We start from the raw sequence: 18,105 nt of genomic DNA, 5'->3' as shown, positions 1-18,105 counted from the left end.
AAGGACGAATCGCACACTTAAAGAAAAAATAGCTAAAATTTGCCAAGGTGCCCATCTAAAATGGCCATATGCTCTCAGTATGGCCCTCCTGGTGGTGCGTTGTGCACCGAGTAAGGATCTTGACCTCTCGCCCTTTGAACTTTTGTACGGGCGGGTGCCTAACCTCCTTGCTCTGCAAATGAATCCTACCCCTCAGATAGCTGACTCGGTTAAATTTAAGCAGTTACAGGCCCTAAATGCCATAGTCCTAAAATTGCAAAAGTATGTACTTTCATGTCGACCCCATGTCGTTGTCACTCCGGTCCAGTTTACCACACTGACTATATGCTATTATGTAATATTTGAACTTTATGCAAATGTATACTATGAGTCGGGAGGGGGGGGTGCACCTACCGCATTTCGCGGCTGCCAAAATTTGTAATCTTTCCCATACCTTTTCCCTTTGTAAAATATTAAAAAACCAATAAAACTTTGTTTTTTTTTAAAAAAGGATAATATGTAAGAATAACGGCCAGCTGTCAAAATCATAGCCGAGGCTAACTTGTGATGTGGTGAAGCTGCCAGTGATGGCGGTGGTGAGGGCAGCGGCGGCATTGGCAGCTGCTCCAACTCCAACGACTCCAACAGCTAAGCTCCGTCCACGACAACTGCACTCATATACGTCACCAGGGCCGCACTCCATTGACCCAGTCCATAGTGTCACAGGAGGAGGGGCCAAATGGCTAAATGGCACAGTACGGTGGCCCAGGCAACGGTGGTGATACCGGAGGCCACAACGAAGGACCCCCCCCCACTCCAACCACGCCCATGCCAACTACTGAAGCCATCTTCCACTGGCGTTAATATCCATGCCAGCTGCCTCAGCCACTCCCCACTGGTCCAATTTATCATGCCCATAAGCAAAGTGGAGGGGGGGAGCAACATCACGATGTGGGGAGCGGCAGCTGCAGAGACCCCAGGCCAGGCATCCCGCCGCTGCCACCAACCATACCCACGCCAGCTGCAGAGACCCCAGGCCGGGCGTCTCGCCACAGCTGCTGACCACACCCATGCTGGCAGCCGACGAAGCTCTCCATTTTCCTTTCACCGCCAACCGCCCCATTTCACTCATGATGTTCCGGCTACAAGGCAGGATATCGCAGCTGAAGGGTATTCCCGAGGTCCCAGGAAGTTCTCATAGCTGGACCTGGAACCAACGATGGGATAGGGTACCCCCTGCAAGCCTCAAGAAGGACAATCATCTCCCCAAAGCTCTCCTCAAACACGACAGGACACCATCTTATGATCCAGTCTGTCCAGTTCAGCTTGTGTCCAATTAATGATTTCAGCAGTGCATCACATCACATATATAATGCAGATAATCCCTGCGTTACAAGTTTTCCCTTAGTGAATGATGGAAGTTTCATGATTGGAGGAGGAGCTTCCTGGAGGATGGCGGTCGGCCTCTGAGCTCCGTGTTTTCTCGGGGCTCTTTTTGACCTGGGCTGGGTGCTGCTGGCCCTTGGACGAACTGGAGGACCACAAATCTGCCCAATGACCACCCTGGCTTATTTCTGGACCCTAGTGGACCCCCAGGGTGGCCGGACGGCACAGAGGAGCGGAAGAAAGTAAATCGGTTTTTGAAAATCTGAAGGGAGCTGGGAAATGGCGTTCGGCGTTCGGGCGTGTCGGCTCACTCCGGGGGATTGCAGGCGTCGACGGCTGCTGGAGCTGGCGCCTTGGCGTTTTGATATTTCGATCTATTTGGTCGGCGTTTGCGGGCGTTAGTGACGGGGACACGATGGCGTCCCATACGAGAGAAGGCGGAGGGAGGCGTTGGTTGGCAGAGGCGGCCCGGAAGACCATCGGGGGCTTTAAACATCAGTCCCCCGACCCGCTGGACCCGCCGGGAGCCCCGAGCCTTCTAGAAGCCCAGTGGAGATCGTGGGAGATTGGAGCTGGGCGTGAAACATCTGAGTTGTGAAACATCTGAGTCGCCGGAGTTGTTGGATTTGTTGGAGGGCGCCGGAGTGAATAACAGAGGCCTCTTGAAATGGTGCGGAGGCGACGCTGGAGCTTGAAAGGTGCACGGTGAGCCGTTGACACCCCCCCTCCCCATTAGGGATTATCCACTTGCCTTCGTATAGACTCTGAGAACTCTTACCATCTGGGGCTTGGAAGAACTGCGGGGAGCTATTTGAACTCCCCCCCCCCCGCCGCTATGAATCATCTGCTCACCCTCTTATGGATTTTTAAGAACTGCCTAACCCCCTACTATGGGCCCTATTTATTTTTAGCTACTTCTACCTATTTCTTTCCCCATCCCTCTCTCTCTCATTTTGTTATCTTGGTTGCCGTTCTGTTATGATTTTTACGGGTAGACTTATTTAACACCTCAGCACCCAGAATCCATCTTTAGCCCGGTGTATTTACTATTTATCATTTGTCATGTATGCGAGGTCTGACCTTATTTTATTGCGGGAGTCCCCCCTCTCGCAGTTATGTCCTCCTGCCCTTTCTAGGACCCACCTCGAGGACGGGTTTATTAACCCAGAGAGGTGGAGGAAGCGCACATTGAGGGGTTTTTTAATAAATTCTTTTTTAAAAATTGTAAGGGGTTCCAGGGGTGGGGGGGGGGAACCAGTCAGGAGGGATGGAAGAGCCAGGCACCTAGGTGTGGTCGAAAGAGGAGGGAGCGGAGTGGGGGAGGAGAGGGAAGATAGCATTCCTGTGCAGGGCTCCTTAATACCAACGGTCGTGGGGAGGGGCAGGTGCGAGGACAGTTTAAGAGCGCGTAGTCGGTTGGGAGACCGGGGTTTTTGGTCATTCCCGGTCGTTTGTACCAACCCCTGCATACTAGGTGGTCAGGATCTACAGACCCAAGGCCTGAGACTGCTGTTATGCAATGCGAGGTCCGTTGTTAATAAGGCCCCCCTCATCCACGATCTAATTTTGGAGGGGGAGCCGGACCTCGCCGGAATAACCGAGACCTGGTTGGGCCACGAGGGAGGTCTACCCCTTGTGGAAATGTGCCCGCCAGGTTATCGAGCATTTCACCAGCCTCGGACCCAGGGAAGGGGCGGCGGGGTAGCAGTGATTATCCGGGAAGACTTAGAGCCGAGAGAGTTCACCGTGCCGCAGACATCCGGGTGTGAGTCCCTCGTCGTGAGATGGGGCCCAGGGAGGCAGTTGGGCCTGCTGATAGTATACCTGGCTCCTCGCTATACCTCAGCGGCCCTGCCCGAACTCCTTGAGCTGATCTCATCGGTGGCGGTTGAGACCCCCAAACTTTTAGTGATGGGGGATTTTAATCTGCCGTCGATGGGAGAAGCGTCTGAGGGGGTGCGGGAGTTCATGGCTTCCATGACAGCCATGGACCTGACCCAGTTAATTCAGGGCCCTACTCACGAGGGAGGCCACACCCTGGACCTTGTTTTCGTCTCTGGCCAGTGGATGAGTGATCAGGGAATAGGGGATCTAGACATTATTCCCCTGTCATGGTCGGATCACTCACTTCTCCGGCTGGACTTCCCTGGTGCTACCCCCCGCCGCGAGGAGGCGGAACTGGAAGGTATTAGATGGTTCCGCCCCAAGCACCTGATGGAACCAGATAGGTTCCAGACGGAACTTGGGCCACCTCCTGTGGACCTGACCCGCCCCCGAGTGGAGGACCTGGTAGACGCATGGAATAGTGCGACTACCGGGGCCCTAGACCGGGTGGCGCCTTTGCGGCCTCTACTGCGGCGACGAACCACCCTGGCACCTTGGTTTACCGAGGAGCTAAGGGTGATGAAACGCCACAAGAGACGCCTAGAGAGTCGTTGGAGATCCTCCCGTTCCGAATTTGACCGAGCACAGGCACGAGCCTATTTGAAGACGTACCTCGTGGCATTAAGAGCGGCCAAACGTCAACATTGTGCCGCTCTTATTGCGTCTGCAGATAACCGCCCTGCCGCCCTGTTTCGGGTGACCCGCTCCCTCTTGTTTGAGAGACCACGGGAAGCCCCATTACAGGGCAGAGCAGAGGAGTTTGGGAAATATCTACAGGACAAAGTCGCTCAAATCCGGATGGGATGGGCCCCTTTCAGTGGTTCAGTAGAGACGCCCGTGGCGAGTCTTGAGGGACCGCTTTGGGAGGAGTTTGACTCGGTTGCCATCGAGGATTTGGACAGGTTGCGTGGACGTCTGCGACCCACCACATGTTTATTGGACCCGTGTCCCTCCTGGCTTGTACTGGCATCCTGGGAGGTTACGCGCGACTGGCTCCTGGGCCTGGTGAACGCCTCGTTGGGTGAGGGGTCTCTACCGGCCGCCTTGAAAGAGGCGGTGGTGAGGCCCCTGCTCAAGAAGCCTTCCCTGGACCCAACGGACCTAGTCAATTATCGTCCAGTCTCCAACCTTCCTTTTTTAGCGAAGGTTGTAGAGAGTGTGGTGGCACAGCAGTTCCCACGTCACCTGGAGGAAAATGATTATCTAGACCCGCGCCAGTCCGGCTTCCGACCCGGGCACAGCACGGAGACGGCCTTGGTCGCATTGGTTGATGATCTCTGGAGGGCCAGAGATAGGGGTTGTTCCTCTATCCTGGTCCTATTAGATCTCTCGGCGGCGTTCGATACCATCGACCATGGTATCCTGTTGCACCGGCTAGAGGGGCTGGGAGTCAGGGGCACCGTTTTACGGTGGTTTGGCTCCTACCTCTCTGATCGGACGCAACGTGTGTTGGCAGGGGAGCAGAGTTCGACCCGGAGGTCACTCACATGTGGAGTGCCTCAGGGATCGGTGCTCTCGCCTCTCCTGTTCAACACATATATGAAACCGCTGGGCGAGATCATCCGTGGTTTTGGGGTGGGATATCATCTGTATGCTGATGATACTCAGCTATACATTTCCACCCCGAACCACCCCAATGAGGCCGTCGAAATGATGTCCCGGTGTCTGGAGGCCGTACGGGTCTGGATGGATGGCAACCGACTAAAACTCAACCCTTCCAAGACGGAGTGGCTGTGGCTTCCGGCCTCCCGGTTCAACCAGGTGCTTCCATCTCTGGCCATCGGGGGCGTCCAACTGGCCCCCATGGAACAGGTGCGCAATTTGGGCGTCCTCCTAGATGCCCGGCTGTCCATGGATGACCATGTAACAGCCGTGGCAAGGGGGGCGTTCCATCATGTCCGCCTGATGCGCCAATTGCGCCCCTTATTGGACCGGGATGCCCTACGCACAGTCACCCATGCGCTAGTGACGTCTCGTCTGGATTACTGCAATGCTCTCTACATGGGGCTTCCCTTGAGATGCACTCGGAGACTACAGTTGGTCCAGAACGCGGCCGCGCGGGTGATTATGGGGAGGACTAGATACTCCCCTGTAACACCTCTCCTGCGCGAGCTGCACTGGCTTCCTGTGGTCTACCGAGTGCGTTTCAAGGTTTTGATTATGATCTTTAAAGCGCTTCATGGCACAGGGCCTAGTTACATGCGGATCGCATCCTGCCCCACACATCCCTACGACCAATTCGCTCACACAGAGAGGGACTTCTCCGGGTGCCGTCCGCCAAACAGTGCCGGGGGGCGACACCCAGGAGCAGAGCCTTCTCTGTGATGGGCCCAGCCCTGTGGAATGACCTCCCCCGTGACATCAGGATTACTTCCGATCTCCGCTCCTTCCGTATACAGCTGAAGACCCACCTCTTTCAATTATCTGGCCTGGCTCAATCGCAATCGTAATTTCTCTTATTCCTCCTAACTGTTTTTTAAATTGTCTTTTAAATGTCAAATTTTTAATTGCATATTGGGTTTTTTACAATTGGGGTATTTTAATGCTGATTTTTAACTGTCTAAATGATGTAATTTGTTACCTCCTCCGTGTATGCGTATATGTGTGTTTTGTATGTATGTACGTTTATGTGTTTTGATACATTTTCTATGTTTTATATGCTCCATTGTACGCCGCCCCGAGTCCTACTTGGAAAGGGAGCGGCTAATAAATTCAATTATTATTATTATTATTATTATTATTATTATTATTATTATTATTATTATTATTATTATAAGCACTCCCTAACGCTTATGAATAAATGCCGGAGCTACAAATGTTGCAGCATCACGGCAGCTGTTCACCATCACAAATGACCACAGAGGCTCTGCAACGTTCACCCTGCCAATTCTCCTCCCCCCAGCAAGTGAATACTGTGCTCATCTTGTGAATATCTAGAGATCCTTCAGTTTCTTGACTTGTTTTGATGCTTCAGGCCTTTGGTGTGTATACAGAGAACGGAATCCTAAAGTACTGCAAGATCATATGTGATCAGTAGCGTGAGATCTCACACTATTGATCTTTCATGGTCTCATGGTACTTTAGGCCTCTGTTCTCTGCAAACAGATGCCTGCAAAAGATCAGCAGCAAAAGGTTTTGCAAATGAAGGGAAGGCCTGAAACATTGAAGCTTTTCCTCCATTTGCAAAGCCTTTTGCCTTCTCTGCAAAAAGCCTTTGCAGCCCCAAAGCTCCGCAGCTCTGTTTTGGTGTGTGCAGGCCTCAAAGACATTTAAATGCTGTACCTGCAACAAATGTTAATGCAGAATATCCTTGTTTAGGATTTCAGCCAACCAGACACCAAGATACTCAGTTTCATTCCCACTCCATCCATTAGTTTTCAAGGTTTTCCACACAGAGTGCCCTATGGCCAAAAAATTTAAGTTAACTTTTTTGGGGGGTTGCTTTTAGGTTTTGTTTTGCTTCCTGAGAGGTTTCCTCAAATATTTATTGTATTTCTGCAAATGTTAAACTTCCCCTGAGTCTTTTAATGTTCCTGTTTTGCAATATTTACTTTTTTTCAGATCAACAAGTGTTGAATCATTAGTTGTGACAGGAATTGGGAAACCAGTTTGTTGCCTGATCCTGATGTTATGGAATAAGAGACTGGCCCAAAATCTCCCAGCCATGCCTAAGGTGGAATTAAAACTCAGTCTCCTGGTTTCTAGCCTGGTGCCTTAACCACTAGACTGGGGGTCGGAAACCTGCGGCCCTGGAGCCTCATGTGACTCTTTAGCTGTGGCTTTCTGCTGTGGCTCCCTGTTGGGTGATCCCATCACTGGCTGGCTCTGCCCCTCGCCCTCCCCTCCCAGTCACTCTTGCCTGGCCTGAGAAGGTAAGGATGACAGTGGGGGATGGAGAAGCAGTTGGAGCTGATTCTCTGGTGCCTCACTGTTACTGGAGCTTTTTCCAGCCCTTGTTGGTGCTGGGTATGCCTCAGTCACTTGGGGTGATGCGCAACCTGCTCTCTGCCCCGAGACACTGGCCCGACCTGGCCATGATCAACACCGACCTCACTAACACGAGGGTTGGCAGGGTGGCAATGGGATCCAGGAGGACGGAATGACAGAAAGGGGCCTGCAGCACCCAGCCACGGCTTTAAAACATGCTTGGGGGACTCACTGCCCAGAGGACGCTTTTCAATGTAAGCGCTCTGTGTGTGTGTGTGTGTGTGTGTGTGTACCCCCTGGCCGGCTGTGGGGGGGCCAGGAGGGTGCGCACAAGTGGATAGACCCTCCTCAAGCGAGTGCACACATGCTCTGCGCACGCCTTTGCTGTGCTTTGGCTGAGCCTGGTTGCTCACTTGAGGAGGGTCTCCTGGTCGTGCGCACCCTCCTGGCCTCGCCACAGCCAGACAGAAGGTCGTGAGAAGAGAAGGAGGGGGAGGAGAGAGGAGGATCACTGGAGCCTTAATGCAGGAGCGAAGTGGCCCTGTACTTGCCTTTATACATGTTCAAGGCAACCCTCACCGCCCGCCGCACAAGGGGGAAGGGGAGAGATGAGAGAGAGAAAAGGGATTTCTCCCGTTTTCTCTCTCACCTCTCTATGTTTCATGTGTGCGCACGCGCGTGCACACACACACAAGCAGGATACCCTCCTGGAGGTGACAATAGCGAGTCCTCCTCCCACTGCCATTACTGCATGCTCAGATGAGTAGCTAGCCATGCTGCACAGGAGAGCCAGAGCTCTTCCCTTCCTGTATTCAGCAGCAGCGGCAGCTGCTCCACCCTTCCTGAGGCAGCACGAAGAGGACCACAGCTGGCACTTAGCTGCCCGCAAAGGACGCAAAATCGCAAAAAGCAGCTGATTGCAGGCAGTTTTCTCTGCAAACCCCAGGGGCACTAGGGTGCAAGAGAGAAATGAGAAAATGATGAAGGGAATGAATGAGAGAGGAAAGAGAAACAAATGAGAGAGAGAGAGAAGGGGAGTGGGAGAGAGAAATGAGAGAGAGCAGGAAGGAGAGAATGAGAGGAAGAAGAGGGGAAAACAAATGAGAGAGAGAAGGAAGAGAAAGAAAGACGAAAAACAAAAACAAATGAGAGAGATAAATGAGAGAAAAGGGAGAAAAAGAAAGAGAGAAATGGGAAAATGATGGAGGGGGAGAATGATGGAGGGGGAGAGGAAAAAGAGAAACAAATGAGAGAGAGAAGAGGAAGCGGGATGAGAGGGATGAGAGAGCTGAAGGGAGAGAAAGAGAGAAAGAGAAATAAATAAGAGAAAAGGGTGAAAGAAATAAAGAGAAATAACGAAAGAATGAATGAAAGAAAGAAAGAAGAGGGGGAGGGGGGAAAAGAGAGAAAAACAGAAATGAGATGGAGGGAGGGAGAGAGAGAGAGACCTATTTTCCACATAAAACACCGGGAACCACAAAGCTGGGTAGGCATGACTGGGGGATGTCATGTGACTGGGTGGGAGTGTTGTTGAATTAGCGGTGGCGACCCAGGTTCTGAGGCTCCCTATGTTTTCTGTGGTAAATGGGACCAAATGGCTCTTTGAATGTTTAAGTTTGCAAACCCCTGCATTAGACCAAACTGGCCCTCAGTATAGTTTGGGTATATGTGCGTTAAATTATTTTTTAAAAGGAAGTTTTCTTAGAAAATGTGCCACAATGATACAATTTCATTACAGAATATTTAATTTGGAGAGTTGTGGACAAGGAACTTACTTTTTTGTAGACTGCTAATTTTCAATTGCATTACTTTTATTGGTTCTATAATTATATAAAATATTGATATTGAACAGACTTTATTTTCTACTACGTGTAAAAAAACGGGTTCTAAATAATTAATTATAAACAATTGATTGACTATAATCCTATAGTCTGTTCTAAAATAAATGCCAAGTATTTCAATGATCCTTATATTTTAATAAGTGACTGTAAGACTTCAGCCTAAAATCAGTGATTATCATTCCATTCACTGAACTCAATGCTACAGTTGTAACAACAAACGTTACTGTTTAGTATCGTAGAAACAGAAGAAGACTCTTTAAAATGGAACTGCTGTAGAAAGTGTAGTATATATTGTCAAGAATTAAATTCACCAGTACGTATCACTGCAGAAGAGCTCGATCAATTAATGACCAGCTGTTGGTATTAAACCAGAATAACAGTTTCAAGTTACTATATGGCATAGGACTCACCAGCACAGATGCTGAAATATGTGATTATTTTGAAAGGAACATGAAAGACAAGAGAAGAAAAATGATATGCACCAAGTTGAATAAATGCATTAGAATTCAGGATCATTTAAATACACAACCACAAAGCCTAATCTGTCCCTATTGTGACCTAGAAACCAAAATTTGAAATAAATAACCAAGGCTATACTGCTATGTACATATCCCTAGAAATAAACCCTGCTAGTAAATAGTTTATACTGTAGATTCATTATACTGCATATTCATTGCCTGGCTGTTCCTGTATTGTTTTCCTTTTACCTATATGTTACACTGCTGAGAAGTCATTTCTCTGAGCTAACATATTAGAAGAAATTTAAACCCTGACAAAATTTTGCTTACCAAAATGATGAAAGGCAATCTTAATTTTTTTTCCACTTTCCAATTTTCCCACAACTCATTAAATCCTGAACATTCATTTTTAATGTTTCAAAGGAAAGTGATTTAATTAAGAAAATATCATATATATCTTTAAACCTCACCTCATTTGGAGCAATGAGATCACTTTTAAAAATGATAAAATTTGGAGAGCTCAGTCCACTTTCTCCAGTTAGGTGTGTCTCTTAACATTACAGCATGAGGGTTAATTCCTGTGGCCTCCCCTGGATGATAAAACATGAAGGTGTCACTTTCTGAGCCAGCTGACACATAGGTTTTATATAGCGGTAAGTCTTGGAGAGAGACCCATTGCCTCTCACTTCAACCAAATGAGATTGTGGCATTCCAGTAGTAACACTGCTGTTTGTCTGCTTGTCTGCTTCAAATGGACACCTTCCCTTAGAAGACCCGCAGAAACCTGCACAACAAGGGCTAATATATAGACTGTCTTTGTGGCACTTCATCACAACAAGAACAAAGTTTTTTCAGAATAATTTTTGGAACCTGTAATGTGTCTTCCAAAGTCAGGAATGATTTGGGAAGCCCTGTTCACTGCAATGATGACTGACACAGAGGAAGATACAGTAAGGGTGGCTCTCCATTGTCCCTCACTATGATGGTAAGATTGAATGTAGCATCTGTTGCCTCCCTCAGTTTTTCAGTAGTCCAAATTTCCCCACTGTGAACCTCTAATCTAAAGATGTCTGGAACAGATGTTTAGGCTAGACGAAAAAACAGCCATGCATTTTGTCCCGAGTCTCCATCAATGGCTATCACTTTAGTGATTACGTATCCAGAACTGGCTGAGTGAGGAATCATCTCTATGGCTGTTAAATTATTCATAGAGATGGGATACCCAATTTGTGGCACATGATCATTTTGATCCAGCACATAGATGTGTACAGTGGCTGTGCTGCTGAGAGATTGCATCCCTGAGTCTTTAGCCTGCACAACAATCTGGAATTCCCTCAGTGTTTCATAGTCAAAGGATAAATGTTGCTGCTTTCAGACTGAAGAGAGACATAGAAGGACACAGGTAGCCCCTGGATTTCTTCCATTATCAAAGAGTAGGAAATGTAGGCATTTGCATTAGCATCACAATCAATGGCCTTTGTTGAGCATAGAGTAGATCCAGGAGCATTGTTCTCAGGTATATAAATAGAATAAGAGAGTTCTTCAAACTGTGGTGAGTTGTCATTGATATCAAAACATCTATTTTAATTATTTTATGGGAAGAGATTGGAGGTGTTCCAGCATCGGTGGCAGTGATTGTAATGTTGTAACTAGAAGTCCTCAGTGACAAGAGTATAAGAATTTTTGAAAGAATTAAGTTTAAAAGGAAGGTTGGCAGGAATGTTTATATTGATTTGCCTGTTTAGGCCAGAATCCAAGTCAATAACATTCAGCACAGCTACTACAGTTCCAACCTGAGCATCTTCAGAGACTGGGCTGTACAAGGAAGACAGCACCACTTCAGGGGCATTATCATTGGCACAATGTTAATGAGCACCTTGCAGTGACCAGTCATAGGAACAGAGCCCTTATCCATGGCTTGCACATAGATTTCATAGGAGATGTCTTCCTCATAGGAGGAGGAGGAGCTTCCGGGGCGAATGGCGGCTGTCGTGTAAGCTCCGCAGAATTGCGGAGGGGCCTCCCAGTTGGGAGAGGTGCTGCCGACCCTCAATATCATTCTGAGGGTCGGGCTTTGTCGGTGACCACCCCCCGGCTCTGCCTAGCTATGATGGGTCGGGCAGGGCACTTGGGTGGTCGGCTGGCCGGCAGGAAACCGGGAACGCTGAGGACGCCGAGCTCAGAATGAATGTGAGAGCGCCGAACGCCGTTTGCCTTTCGCTGAGCGCTCGGCGGAGAGCGGAACGGAGAAGCGAGAGGCGAGCAGAGGTGTGTAGTGGGGTGTTCGTCTGGCTGGTGGGAGCGCCAGACGCTGAGCAGAGCGCTAGGCGCTGAGCGGAGAGACAAATGGCGAAAGGCGAAAGCGGAGAGACAAATGGCGAAAGGCGAGAGGCGTGGAGAGGTGGAGAGACGTGCGGAGTCACGATGATGGTGTCTGGCGTGTTGGTGTGTTGGCCGGGGCGCTGGTCGGAAAGCCGGAAGACCGCTTCGTTGTGTGGATGGAGTTGAGGAGAGGAGAAGAGAGGAGAGCTAAACGAAGCGGCTGGTGGAGGGGGAGCTGAGTGAACCACATCAGAGCAAAGACAACTGGAATGGAAAGCTTGAAATCTAAGGTTGTGGAACTTAACATGTTTAACATCTAACATGTCTAACATCTAACAATAGCCCCTGCGAAGATGAGCAGCAGGGGTCCCAAGAAGGCAAGTGTCCATCTTTTCCTGGGCCTGGTCATGGAGGAGAGACACCAGGGGGATAGGTGGACAGTTGCTGAAGGTGTGACTTTTTCCTTCCTGCCTTTATCGAGTACTGATTCTCTTGCCACAGCTTCAAACCTCATTAATCTATTTTACCATCGACTAGCCCACTAACTTACCCTTTCCACCTAGGGTTAGGACAATATCTACGACAAACCAGGATACATCTTCAGCATCTGTAACTAACTAACTTTGCCCCTATGATTTTTTCTATATGATCTTTATGTACACGAAGTCGGATTTACTGCAGCTGCGGGAGTCCCCTCTCTCGCAGGTCTGGCCTCCAGCCCTCTCGAGGGCCCACCTTGAGGACGGGTTCATTAACCCAGAGAGGTGGAGGAAGCGCACGTTAAGGGGTTTTTTAATTAAATGTTTTTTAAAAGTTGTAAGGGGTTATAAAGATGGGGGGGGGAGGGGTTGTAGGGATGGGGGGGGGGGAACTGGTTAGGAGGGATGGAAGAGCCAGGCACTTAGGTGTGGTCGAAAGAGGAGGGGGCGGAGTGGGGGAGGAGAGGGAAGATAGCATTCCTATGCAGGGCACCTTAATACCAACGGTCGTAGGGAGGGGCAGGTGCGAGGACAGTTTAAGAGCACGTAGTCGGTTGGGAGACCGGGGTTTTTGGTCATTCCCGGTCGTTTGTACCAATCCCTGCATACTAGGTGGTCAGGATCTACAGACCCAAGGCCTGAGACTGCTGTTATGCAATGCGAGGTCCGTTGCTAATAAGGCCCCCCTCATCCACGATCTAATTTTGGAGGGGGACCCGGACCTCGCCGGAATAACCGAGACCTGGTTGGGCCACGAGGGAGGTCTACCCCTTGTGGAAATGTGCCCTCCAGGTTATCGAACATTTCACCAGCCTCGGGCCCAGGGAAGGGGCGGTGGGGTAGCAGTGATTATCCGGGAAGACTTAGAGCCGAGAGAGTTCACTGTGCCGCAGACATCCGGGTGTGAGTCCCTCGTCGTGAGATGGGGCCCAGGGAGGCAGTTGGGCCTGCTGATAGTATACCTGGCTCCTCGCTATACTTCAGCGGCCCTGCCCGAACTCCTTGAGCTGATCTCATCGGTGGCGGTCGAGACCCCCAAACTTTTAGTGATGGGGGATTTTAATCTGCCGTCGATGGGAGAAGCGTCTGAGGGGGTTCGGGAGTTCATGGCTTCCATGACAGCCATGGACCTGACCCAGTTAATTCAGGGCCCTACTCACGAGGGAGGCCACACCCTGGACCTTGTTTTTGTCTCTGGCCAGTGGACGAGTGATCTGGGAATAGGGGATCTAGACACTATTCCCCTGTCATGGTCGGATCACTCACTTCTCCGGCTGGACTTCCCTGGTGCTACCCCCCGCCGCGAGGAGGCGGAACTGGAAGGTATTAGATGGTTCCGCCCCAAGCGCCTGATGGAACCGGATAGGTTCCAGACGGAACTTGGGCCACCTCCTGTGGACCTGACCCGCCCCCGAGTAGAGGACCTGGTAGTCGCATGGAATAGTGCGGCTACCGGGGCCCTAGACCGGGTGGCGCCTTTGCGGCCTCTCCTGCGGCGAAGAACCACCCTGGCACCTTGGTTTACCGAGGAGCTAAGGGTGATGAAACGCCACAAGAGACGCCTAGAGAGTCGTTGGAGATCCTCCCGTTCCGAATTTGACCGAGCACAGGCACGAGCATATTTGAAGACGTACCTTGTGGCACTAAGAGCGGCCAAACGTCAACATTGCGCTGCTCTTATTGCGTCTGCAGATAACCGCCCTGCCGCCCTGTTTCGGGTGACCCGTTCCCTCTTGTTTGAGAGACCACGGGAAGCCCCTTTACAGGGTAGAGCAGAGGAGTTTGGGAATTATCTACAGGACAAAGTCGCTCAAATCCGGATGGGATGGACCCCTTTCAGTGGTTCAGTCGAGACGCCCGTTGCGAGTCTTGAGGGACCGCTTTGGGAGGAGTTTGACTCGGTTGCCATCGAGGATTTGGACAGGTTGCGTGGACGTCTGCGACCCACCACATGTTTATTGGACCCGTGTCCCTCCTGGCTTGTACTGGCATCCTGGGAGGTCACGCGTGACTGGCTCCTGGGCCTGGTGAACGCCTCGTTGGGTGAGGGGTCTCTACCGGCCGCCTTGAAAGAGGCGGTGGTGAGGCCCCTGCTCAAGAAGCCTTCCCTGGACCCAACGGACCTAGTCAATTATCGTCCAGTCTCCAACCTTCCTTTTTTAGCGAAGGTTGTAGAGAGTGTGGTAGCACAGCAGTTCCCACGTCACCTGGAGGAAAATGATTATCTAGACCCGCGCCAGTCCGGCTTCCGACCCGGGCACAGCACGGAGACGGCCTTGGTCGCATTGGTTGATGATCTCTGGAGGGCCAGAGATAGGGGTTGTTCCTCTATCCTGGTCCTATTAGATCTCTCGGCGGCGTTCGATACCATCGACCATGGTATCCTGTTGCACCGGCTAGAGGGGCTGGGAGTCAGGGGCACCGTTTTACGGTGGTTTGGCTCCTACCTCTCTGGTCGGACGCAACGTGTGTTGACTGGGGAGCAGAGTTCGACCCGGAGGCCACTCACATGTGGAGTGCCACAGGGATCGGTGCTCTTGCCTCTCCTGTTCAACACATATATGAAACCGCTGGGCGAGATCATCCGTGGTTTTGGAGTGGGATATCATCTGTATGCTGATGATACTCAGCTATACATTTCCACTCCGAACCACCCCAATGAGGCCGTCGAAATGATGTCCCGGTGTCTGGAAGCCGTACGGGTCTGGATGGATGGCAACCGACTAAAACTCAACCCTTCCAAGACGGAGTGGCTGTGGCTTCCGGCCTCCCGGTTCAACCAGGTGCTTCCATCTCTGGCCATCGGGGGCGTCCAACTAGCCCCCATGGAACAGGTGCGCAATTTGGGCGTCCTCCTGGATACCCGGCTGTCCATGGATAACCATGTAACAGCCGTGGCAAGGGGGGCGTTCCATCAGGTTCGCCTGATGCGCCAATTGCGCCCCTTATTGGACCGGGATGCCCTACGCACAGTCACCCATGCGCTAGTGACGTCTCGCCTGGATTACTGCAATGCTCTCTACATGGGGCTTCCCTTGAGATGCACTCGGAGACTACAATTGGTCCAGAACGCGGCCGCGCGGGTGATTATGGGGAGGACTAGATACTCCCCTGTAACACCTCTCCTGCGCGAGCTGCACTGGCTGCCTGTGGTCTACCGAGTGCGTTTCAAGGTTTTGATTATGATCTTTAAAGCGCTCCATGGCACAGGGCCTAGTTATATGCAGGATCGCATCCTGCCCCACACATCCCTACGACCAATTCGCTCACACAGAGAGGGACTTCTCCGGGTGCCGTCCGCCAAACAGTGCCGGGGGGCGACACCCAGGAGCAGAGCCTTCTCTGTGATGGGCCCAGCCCTATGGAATGACCTCCCCCGTGACATCAGGATGATTTCCGATCTCCGCTCCTTCCGTGTACAGCTGAAGACCCACCTCTTTCAATTATCCGGCCTGGCTCAATCGCAATCGTAATTTTCCCATTCCTCCAAACTGTTTTTTAAATTGTTCTTAAATATTAATTTTATTGGGTTTTTACAATTGGGGTATTTTAAAGCAGATTTTTAACTGTCTATTGATGTACTTTGCTTCCTCCTCCGTGTATGTATGTGTGTTGTGTATGTATGTACGTTTGGTGTTGTTATATATGTTTCATGTTATATGCTCCATTGTACGCCGCCCCGAGTCCTACTTGGAAAGGGAGCGGCTAATAAATCTAAATTTATTATTATTATTATTATCATAGTCCAAAGATCCATTGACCCTCATCTCTCCTGATACTGGATGCACAGTGAACAGTTGACACACTTTTTGTGGAGTGTAACTGCTGAAAGAATACAGCAAGTCACCATTGGAGCCCTCGTCTGGATCCAAGGCCTCCCATTTTACAACTAGCATGCCTGGCTCTATGTTTTCTAACAGGATCACCATATAAATGCTAAGATCAAATTCTGGCCTGTTGTCATTGATATCTAGAACCCCCACAGAGATTTGAGCAATGGCAGATTTAGCAGGATTGCCTCCATCCAAGGCAACCAGCATCAACTGCTGGTGAGTGCTCTGTTCTCGGTCCAAGGGTTGGAGCAGTACCAGCTCTAAGAGTTTGCTGCCAAGCTTCAAGTTCTGCAGATCCAGCCCGAAATGCTCGCTGGGGGTGAGCTGGTAATTTTGCACCGAGTTGGAACCCACGTCGGGATCTTACACGCTCTCCATAGAAAGGCGAGACCCCGGCATAACAGATTCACTGATCTCCAAGCTGTACACCTGCCGGGGGAACCTGGGGGCGTTGTTATTGATGTCCAGCAGCTCCACTTCTACATCGTGAACGTGTACAGGCTGCTTGATCGCTAACTCCAAGCTAAAGGAAGCAGGAAGCCCTGAACTTCCCGGTCGATTCGTTCCTTCACCACCAGGAGTCCGCGGCCAGGATCCAGAGATAAGTACTGCTTCCCACTTCCCGAGGTCAGCCGACGCCAGACGTCGAGGCTCCAGGGCCAAATATTCTCCTACCTTGCTTACCACAGCGCCTCGCAGCAGCTCTTCCCTTACCTGGTAGACGAGCTGCCCAGCAGCGAGTTTTAGGTGCAGCAGCTGCGGCAGCAGCAGGATAAGCCTACGCGTTTCCGCCCGACGGCGGCACCAGGAGCCGGACATCATAAAAGAGAGGAAGGCGCACTCTCAGCTGCCCGGGAGCAGCGGGAGGACGACATTACCGAGCCCCGTCTGCAGCCCCTGGCGCCGCCGCCAACGCCGCTCTGCGCTGATCCGCCCAGGTCTCTCAGTCCGGCCCGCAGCTGTAATAGCCTCTAATCCCTCGAGGACAGCCTGGCTGCTCTCCGTTTCCTTCCTTCCTCGGCGGGTGACGCGATCGCTGGCTTGTTCTTTTGCTGCTGCTGTTACCGCTGGGTTTATCAGGAGTGTGCGGAGAGGTGGGGTGAGTCGGCTGACTCCGTTTCAGCACTTGGTCTGGGAACAGCGACCGAGATCCAGACCGGCAGTGCGCAGTCGAGACACGCGGAGGAAAGGCAGGCGAGGCACTCTCACTCTCAAAAAAATACTCGACATGATCTATAAGATGCTGTCTCTCCGCTCACTGCACCTCACAGGCCAAATTATTCCTAGCCTTGGTCCTGGGAAGCTTTTAAGCTACAAACAGCAAGAGTTGAAGCGGAATCCTTGCCTACCGAGAGCTTTAGATATAGCAACTCCCTGCCCCGGACCGCGAAAGCCACCCCCTAGCACTTAAACTGCAAGTATTTGAGATTTGTATTCTGTCAGAATACAAAAAAACTGACATATTCAAACTGAATGTCTGCTTTACTATATACTTGGGAAATAGATTCCTCTCCTCCCAGATCTCATTTACTCTCTTAATAATCCTGAAATCTATAAAAGATAAACAAGTTTGTTGTTTTCTACTGCCATTCTAACTTTTCTATGATCATTTTAAGATTTTTCCACATTTTTATTTGGTTTGTATAAAGAGGTAGAGTGGTGCATATCAATCCTGCAAGTGATACAAAAGTGAGTGGGAGAGTTAATGTTCTAAAACACAGAAATATTTTTATGAAATTAAAATAGGTAAGGGCAAATAGAAAGAGGTAGATTTTTATAGGTTTACAAACTGCATTATCAACAGGAATAGCATTCCTAATAATTGGATCATTTTTTAAAAATAAAACCTTATTAAGATGATGAAGATTATCATCCTATTAATATTATCTTATTAAGATAAGAAAACCTTATTAAGATCAATGATGCATCCTCAGCAAAGTAGATGGAGGTATATCTGGATGCTACAATCAAACATTTTCACTAATTATTTGGATTA

The 18,105-nt window shown here is 50.3% G+C and overlaps 1 protein-coding gene and 1 pseudogene across 7 annotated transcripts in view; both read right to left on the bottom strand.

The window, feature by feature from the left end:
• The window catches only part of LOC309390752 (protocadherin alpha-5-like), a 243,203-nt gene that overhangs the window by 52,923 nt on the left and 172,175 nt on the right, over nucleotides 1–18,105 (bottom strand). The window lies entirely within an intron of this gene.
• Nucleotides 1,673–16,928, bottom strand: LOC309391635 (protocadherin alpha-C2-like; annotated as a pseudogene). The gene is made up of 4 exons: nucleotides 16,010–16,928; nucleotides 10,346–11,419; nucleotides 7,880–8,127; nucleotides 1,673–1,903 (listed from the first exon to the last, which is right to left on the bottom strand). The product of its transcript is annotated as a protocadherin alpha-C2-like (transcript).

Source organism: Natrix helvetica (assembly GCF_964273705.1).
Source record: "Natrix helvetica genome assembly, chromosome: 4".
Taxonomy (NCBI): domain Eukaryota; kingdom Metazoa; phylum Chordata; class Lepidosauria; order Squamata; family Natricidae; genus Natrix; species Natrix helvetica.
The sequence above is the reverse complement of the archived record's forward strand: the minus strand, read 5'-3'. Positions and strand labels throughout refer to the sequence as shown.